Below are 9,154 nucleotides of genomic sequence, written 5' to 3'. Positions count from 1 at the left end.
AAAGATGGCTGCCCAATCTGACTTAATGAACTCAGAAGGACTTATGCAAATCAAACAATGATTCTATTACCACAGGATAAAGAAAGATATTGGGTGTATCAGTATCCACCCTGCATGGTAAGATGGACTTGGCATTTCACAGATGGCAACTTGGTGATGCCTAAGTCAACCATCAGAACTTCTGTCTTCCTGTTAAGTGAAAGAACGCACAAAAGTAGGATGACCTGGACAAAACATTACAAAAATATTAGAATATACTACCTGATAGGCTGAACTAGTGACAAAACCTTATCTGCAATTCTAACCGAAGAAACAACTATAAAGATAGGATAAACCTCAAGGACCATCTGAACATTTAAAAATGAATAACATCCAGGTGCCTAAATTAAAACTTTAAGTATATTTTAGAAATAATCTGAAATTTTCTCTTTCGTTTGGTTTATATTTTCTCTTGCCAAAAGATTAATCCTGCAGTTGCTGCAATAAAAATATTCACGGGGAAAAAAAATGTTCATGGGATCTGTGTTTCTCACATAAGGAATATATTCAATGCCCTGTAGAAATACAGGAACTCACTTTACAAGTTGAAAACTCCCTTTTAAACAGAACTTTGGGACACCTGGGTGGCTCTGTTGGTTAAGAATCTGCCTTCAGCTCAGGTCATGATCCCAGGGTCCTGGAACTGAGCCCCACACTGGGCTCCCTGCTTAGCGGGGAGTCTGCTTCTCCCTCTGCCTGCTGTTCCCCCTTCCTGTTCTCTTTTTCTCCCTCTGTCAAATAAATAAATAAAATCTTTTAAAGAAAAGAAAATAAAAAAAAAACAATTTATTTGCCTGTATAAGACAAGATAAGCTAATGTTGCCTTCAAATCAAAACTGTTCAAATTTTCAGAGGAATTCAATATTCCATATTACATTCTAATTGTTGGACACTGCCAAAAACCAGTATCACACACACAATTATATAACCAATAGACACAAGCCACTCATTCCAGGAGACACCATAAGACACAACCCTGTGTAGAATATGCTTTCATTTGTGGCACACCTGCCGCCCACCACCCCCCCAAAAGAAAATACTAACTCCAAACTCCATTTTATAGATCAGGATACTGAGAAACAGATATGTGTTAAATATCTGCAAGGATACACAAGAAACTGTGGTAATGGTGGCTGCTTCAGGGGAATGGAAATAAGTGCTTACATAAAAGGAAAAATTACTTTTCTCTGTTGTATTGTTTGAAGATTTTTTTACCATGTTAATGTATCACTGTATGATTATCACAAAGAAAACATGATATAACTGATGGAAAGACCCAAGGGTCACTGTCAGTAGATGGAAGATGGGAGCATAAGGAGATGTTTCCACAAAGCAGAAGATAAACAAGCATGGTTCCAGACAAAGTCCCTCCAAAAGCCTGGAAGCATCATGGTTGTTTCTTGCTTTGGATAATGGCAAGAGGAAGAGAGAGAGAGACAATTCCAAGCAGATCCTTAAGCAACTGTGCCAACCAGGGGCCCCTTAAACATAATCTACTAAATTAAATCTCCTATCTAATTTGTTCCTCTGTTTTCTCTTGAGTGCTTGCACACTCAAGCAAGTGAGTGTGCCAGTCAGTCAGGTGATGCTTCCTTAAATTTCATTTCTATTGGGGTACCTGGGTGGCTCAATCAATTGAGCGTCCAGCTCTTGATCTTGACTCAGGTCATTATTTCGGGGTTGTGAGATGAAGCCTGGAGTCTGGACTCCAGGCTCAGTGGGGAGTCTGCTTGAGATTCCCTCTCTTTCCCTCTTCCTTTTCCCCTCCCCCCACTCTTTCTCTCTCAAATAAATAAATAAACTCTTTTAAAATTTTTCATTTCTATTGATGTCCCAGTCCTTAATCTTTACCCAGTCTCCTTTTTGAATCTCAAGCCTGGTAGCTGGATTCCCTACACCTTAGGCCACTGTACTGATTACCTGCTTATGGTCTGTTCTCTCTGTTTTTAGTTTCCCATCTGGGTTTTCATACACACTCCAACAAACTTTGCTCTAAAACCTGCTACTCTACCTGTCTCCTGGGGCAGCCCCTAGTCTTTCACCTTTAACTAGACAGCCTTACCCAATGTAGGACAAAAATGAAATCCTATGTCAAACCATCATTGCTGTCCCAACTTAGGAGGTGGTGGCTGAGACAGATAGAGTTCTTTAATCCCTGGAAGCTAATATTTGGGAAATCTTGTCAATCTGAATAATGAAAGTTTCTCTCTCTTGCTTTCAAAATCCCCATGTCATTATAAATCCTCCCCACTATATTCCCCACAGCCCAAGACACAGACACACAGACACACACACACAGACACACACACACACACCTTTCGTTGAATTCAGCCTTAACTGTTTGAGTAGTTTCTTCGCTATCTTAAGAACAGAAATAGAATCTCAAACATACCAGGAACTTTCCTACACTCTACAAATCACCTTGCCCTCTACCTTCATAGATGAGCAAAAGGGTCTATGCCGTACCTCAGTAAATAGTAAAAGCTACAGATCTCTTTATTGAAGGTTAAACTATCAGGAGGAAAAAAAAAAAAAACAGCACTATATAAAAATGTACAATAAGAGATGAGAGTAATATTCTGATGACTAAAAAGGAAAAGGATAAAATTTCACACAAATAATTTTCTGACAAAAACAAAAGAAATCTTAGGAAATATTTACTTTGTGCTCTCAAGAATATTTAGAGGACACTGGATTAATTAAACAAGAGAAATTGGATAAGAAGATGCCAGGGCAATCAAGTTTCTGTTAACCCACAGAGTATATTTATGCAAATTACAAAAAGAAAAAATAGTATCCATTCCTTCCCTGTACCAAGCCACATATCTTAACTAGTAGAACGCAATGGAATTTTAGCCTCCAGACCCACTCTTAGCTACAGGCATTTTTGCAAAGAAAAATTTTTGCACTGGGATGGCAACCAATGGTATTTGGAGGTGGGGCCTTTGGGAGATAATTAGATTTGGATGAGGTCCTGGTACCCCCATAATGGGATTAATGTCCTTATAAGAGGAGAAAGGGGCGCAACCTGGGTGGCTCAGTTGGTTAAGTGTCTGGCTCTTGATTTCAGCTCAGGTCATGATGTTAGGGTCCTGGGATCGAGACCTGAGTTGGGCTCTGTGCTCAGTGCCTGCTTGAAATTCTCTCCCACTCCTTCTCCCTCTCCCTCTGAGCCTCACCCTACATGCTCTCTTGTTCTCCCTTTCAAATAAATAAATAAATCTTTAAAAAAAAAAAGAGAGAGAGAGAGAGGAGAAAAGATCACACGCTGGGACATAACGAGAAGGTGGTTATCTGCAAGTGAGGAGGTTATCATCAAACCCCAACCGTGCTGACACCCTGATCTCAGACTTCCTAGGCTCCAGCACTCAGAAAATAAGTGTCTGTTATTTAAGCCACTCAATCTGTGGTGTTTTGTTATAGCAACCTGAGCTAAAACAGTTTATAGCCATCTAGATGGGGATTAGAACTGGTCTCTAGTTTTCTCAGGGAAAAAACACTGAGGGGATGGTCAGACACTAGGGATTCAAAGTGAAAGTAAGAAATTCAGCTCTAGGGACAGAGGAGGACATGTTTGATAGGATTTCTACCCAGACACAATGAAAGCAATTAGGAGGCCATATTTCAATGCCAACCTCAAGACATTCAGAGACAAGGTATAGATAGAATAACTTCAGTCTCCATATTAAGGCAGAGGGATAACTCCAAATATATCTCTAGGCTTTGTTCTCATTTTTAAAAAAAATATTTTATTTATTTACTTGAGAGAGAGGGAAAGCATGCATTGGGGGTAAGGGCAGAGGGAAAGGAAGAAGCAGACTCCCCGCTGAGCTGGGAGCCTGATGTGGGGCTTGATTCCAGGACCCTGGGACTATGACCTGAGCAGAAGGCAGACGCTTACCCAACTGAGCCACCCAGGCAGCCCCCACATGCACTTTAATACAAACATTTATTTTCTCTATTTGTTATACACAAATGTATATATGATCATATCACTTACTTTCCCTCTACCCTCTATTAGTTTGTTATAGCTAATGACAAACTAATAAAAGGTCCTTTCTGCTTTAACTTGATAATCACTTACAATTTTATTATGAAAGACCTATTCTCTTGCCATTGTTCTGAAATCTGAAAAGTACTCCATGTGAGGGGTTTCCAAATAAATGCCTTGAGAACAGAACAGAAATATCAAAAGAAAGATATTACTCCAATGGAAACATTTTCAAAAGTTTGGACAGATTAATTAATACACGCAGAAATCCAATATAATCATTAATCAAAACATGCATATTAAAACCAGGTACAAATTTTCACCTATTAATTTGTCAAAGACTAAAAATAAGTAAGGCTGGAAAGAAATTGCTATTGATTAAATTTAGTAACAAATTATTTGACATGTGGCTGGCACACAATAATTATCTAACAGATGTTTGCTATTTTACTCTCAATAATATTTTTGTTTTTGACAAGGTTAGTGGGAATGTAAACTGATAAAACATGATATACATGTAAAATTGTATCAAAATTCTTAAAAATGTTCAATATTCCCTTTGACCCAGGAAGTACACGAATTCCAGTAATAGGTACTAAGGAAATAATTGGACAAGTATGTAGTGATGCCAGTTTAAAATAGCTATTATGCCAGGGCTTACAGAAGTAAAACCTTTAATCTACATTCCCAAAAATATGAAATTGGAAAATTAAGTTATATTTAGTACATAGGTTAGGGAAACTAAAATGATGACAATTATATAAAAATAAATTGAATAAACTAAAATGATGACAATCATATAAAAATATTAATTTTTTAAAATGCAGATACAAAATTATATACATAAGAAAATCCAAGTTTGTAAAAGAAAAGATTATGAATATAAATGTGTTGCATGCATAGAGAAAAATCTAAAAGCCATATACCAAAATATTAACTTTAACTACTGCTTATTTTCTTCCTTATATTTACCTTTGTAAGATTTTTTAAAAATTAGTATTTATAATCAGATGAATTATTCTTATTTCAAAAATATCTGGCCATCATGCCAGTTCCACTATCTTCCTTGTTCTTAGGTACTATACCTATGCCTGCCTAAACTTGCCTTTGCTAATCCTCCACTTTGAGGTTTTCTTACACTGATTTTGACATACTAGTGACTCAATCACTTAAAACCTTAATCTCAGAGTTTTAACTTTGAATCTATGAGACTTTTCTGGTTATAGTCAATGACTTCATAACCAAATACACATAGCTCTCTGGGAAGTAAAACTATTCTCAGCTGAAGACTCTGGTTACACTTCTACAATTGCCGTGTCAGCTACATCCAGTTCATTCACTGATAATCACCTTGACAGGTAATCTCCTTGACAAGTATCGACCTTCTGTAACAACTCAGCTCATCTGTGGACTCTATAGGCCCTATGTTCCCAACTAAAGGCAATATTCCACCCGCAACCAGCTGGTCTTACTCTAGTCCCCTCCCCAGAAGGCTACTGGTATCCTGTTGGATTCTAGCTCCTTAAATTAGATAAAATATCAGATACACAGTAAATGCTGAGATTTTGACTATCTAAAAATTTAATAAATAAATTTTGGGGCGAGCGTGGGTTGGTTAAACATCTGCCCTCCGCTCAGGTCCTGATCCCACGGTCCTGATCCCATTGGCTCCCTGCTCAGCGGGAGCCTGATTCTCCCTCTCCCTCTGTGGCTCCCCCTGCTTGTACTCTCTCACTCCCTCTCTCTCTGTCAAATAAATAAAATCTTTTAATAAATACAATTTTTAAAAATATGTATTTAGAAATACTAGACTTAGGGGAATCACATATTGAATCATATGTTGAATTAGAGACTCTGCTCTTATTTGGAAAAAACTGATCATTTTAAATTTCTGGGCCAGCAGGTTAAAACACACACACACACACACACACACACACACACACACACACCCATGAATATACAGATTAATCCTTCCCTTCCGGTATAAAAGAGGTCTTGAGGAGAAAAACTCACCATAAAGATTAGTTCCTGGGATCTAAGCCAAATAGCTACATCTAGTGTTTAAAGTGGGATCAACATTTCTTAAGTATGGTCTTTGCTTTAAAAACAAAAGTGTCACAGAGAGACTGGTTTTTCAATGTCAAGACTGACAAAGCCTTAAGTGATTCCCAGAGGCTTGGCAGAGGTATTACCATAAATTCCTTTTCTAGGGTGCCGGATGGCTCAGTCAGTTGAGTGTCCAACTCCTGATCTCGGATAAGGTTGTGATCTCAGGTTCATGAGGTCCTGCTCCGGGCCGGGCATGGAGTTTGCTTAATATTCTCCCCCACTCCCTCTGTCCCTCCACCCCTCTAAAAAAATCCCCTTTCTATTAAATAATTCCTCTGACTAATATAATGCAGTATGTGTGGCATTATTACTATTGCTAGAAAAAGAGAGTAAAAGTTCAAATTGAAAAAGCAAAGAGAAAAAAAATCAGATACCAAAAGCTTAATGTTGTTGTTTTCCACCAAACATATAAGGTTACTATTATAGTTCTATCACTGTTTTTTTTAATTTAACTGAGAAAGAAAGAAAAATATAAATACTACCAAGAGTTTTGCACTTGTCTCAAAATCACTGTATCTCAAACTTTGGTCATAACTCTTAATAATTTGTTTTATTTTTTTAAGTAACCTCTGTCCTCAATGTGGGGTTTGAACTCATGACCCTGAAATCAAGAGTTGCAAGCTGTATCAACTGAGCCAGCCAGACACCCCAAGTCTTAATATTTCAATACCCATACAGATGATCCTTCTATTAAGTTGGCCTCTCAGTTGACTTATCTTTCTACAATAACTTTGTTCTCTGCTCTGCTTCAACTGCTTACTCCCATGATGATAACCTAGACCATGTCTTTATTGTCATTGCACTCCTCTACCTGACAACCCCTAATCTTTTTAGCTCATTCTCTCCAATGTTTGTTTCATTAATTTTCAAACCCACTAGGCATGCCAATGCATTGAACCTACCACGTCTACACTGTCCCTCATCCCCTCAGATCCTCATTTCCAGAAACTCTAAGCAAAGAGGAGCCTGTATTGTAATTTTTCACTTTCTTCTTTCCACAAATTTCCAACATTTCCTCACTCTCTACCAATAACTTCTTCCTATTTCATTGAGAAACAAAAACAATCTGAAGAAAACCTCCAACTGCTCCCACCATCACATCTACCACACTATTAACATCTGAACTCATACTCTTACTCTCCTACCTCTGCAAGGATTTTCTCCTCAGAAATATATCCACACACAGCAAATTTCTCATTTAACTCCAAAGGATTTTCACATCTGCCTAAAGCTTATTCAAGGGTCCCAGATTAACAATGACCTATCATTACATCATATTCCCATTAGTTAGGGGAAAAGGCAAGGGATGAAATAACATCGGAGAACTATTTGAATTATTCCACCTAAAAATATAGTAAAAGTTTTGTGGAACAGTGTCCAACTAAAAAAGTGTTTATTGAGAGGTGATTCCATGTCTACCACTGAGCAACATTTAGAAATACAGTTTGACATGAGACCACCCTATACATTACTTAATTGCAAAGAGAAAAATATATCTTTACAATAGTACAGCCTGTTAGCACCTTAATCAAATGATCAAATTTACAGTAACACTATTTGATCAAATGACCAAATTTAACCTAACATTATGACCTGAAGGAGAAGCTTCCTTGTGAAATACATTTGGTGTAAACTACTCAAGCCTCCAGGAACTTGCAGTCTATAGGAGATACAAGGTTTAGAAGCAAAAATGAATACAATCAGACAACTCAGTAATACAGTATTCTTCAGGACAACTGGCTTAGCTTCTTAAAAAAAAAAAAATCAGAATTGTTGGGCGGGGGGGAGTAAAGAGATTAGATTAAAAATTTGTGATTAAAAGAGACCAAAGAAAGTGAAAACCCAACTGCAATACATAATTATTGATAGGACCCTAGTTCAAAAACAAACTACATACAAAAGGCATTTAGTGGGGGTGCTTGGGTGGCTCAGTGGATTAAAGCCTCTGCCTTCAGCTCAGGTCATGATCTCAGGGTCCTGGGATGGAGCTCCCTATTGGGCTCTCTGCTCAGTGGGGAGCCTGCTTCTCCCTCTCTCTCTGCCTGCCTCTCTCCCTACTTGTGATCTCTGTCAAATAAATAAATAAAATCTTAAAAAAAAAAGGCATTTAAGGGACTACTGGGGAAATCTAAATATTGACTGGATATTAAATGATATTAGAGAGTAATAGTTCATTTTCTTAAATGTTACAAGTTTTGTAGTTATATAGCACAATGTCCTCACAGGAGATGTACAGCTGTAGTTATGTAGAAGTGTTCTCTCTTTTCTGAATTTCCCTGGTACTTCAATTTTGAATTTAGCACAATAATTAACATTCTGTCTTGTGCCCAGTCTCAACAAATACATTATAAATTCCCAGAGGACAAAGTGGAAGGTTCCTGTAGGAGACTACAATAACAGGATATAGGAATTAAAAAGCTAAATTAGCATGAGATTATGGCTGGTCTTCCCCAGGCAAAAGAATTATTTAGCAAGTTAACAAGATTTAGTGGTGAGGAGAGCCTAAAGTAGGATGGTAGCAATAAAAATGAAAAGTCCTGGGGTACCTGGGTGGCTCAGTGGGTTAAGGTTAAGCCTCTGCCTCCAGCTGGGGACATGATCCCGGATCCTGGGATTGAGCCTCACATTCGGCTCTGCGAGCTTCTCCCTCTCCCTGTCGCTCCCCCTGCTTGTGCTGTCAGAAAAAAATAAAAATATGTAAAAAGAGAAAGAAAGGGAGGGAGGGAGGAAGTAGCGATGGAAGGAAGGAAGAAAAGCCCTGGTAATTACGGGGAACATTTACACTCCCCTTGCACTGGGGCTCTTACTAGCTTCCACAAAAAAAGCTAGCCAAACCTGTAGAGCTTTATAAAGCCCCCAGCACTGTAACATTACAGCTTCCGTCTTCCAACTCAGGGTCCAACTGGATGAGAAGGTGACTTTAAGTAGAATTCTTCACGTGGACGTTACTTCCAACAGTCATTCGCTGAACCAGGAGCTTTAAATAGGCGCATCTTATTTTCAAGAACACTGCAC

Source organism: Mustela erminea, chromosome 10 (assembly GCF_009829155.1).
Source record: "Mustela erminea isolate mMusErm1 chromosome 10, mMusErm1.Pri, whole genome shotgun sequence".
Taxonomy (NCBI): domain Eukaryota; kingdom Metazoa; phylum Chordata; class Mammalia; order Carnivora; family Mustelidae; genus Mustela; species Mustela erminea.
Note: the sequence above shows the minus strand (reverse complement) of the source record.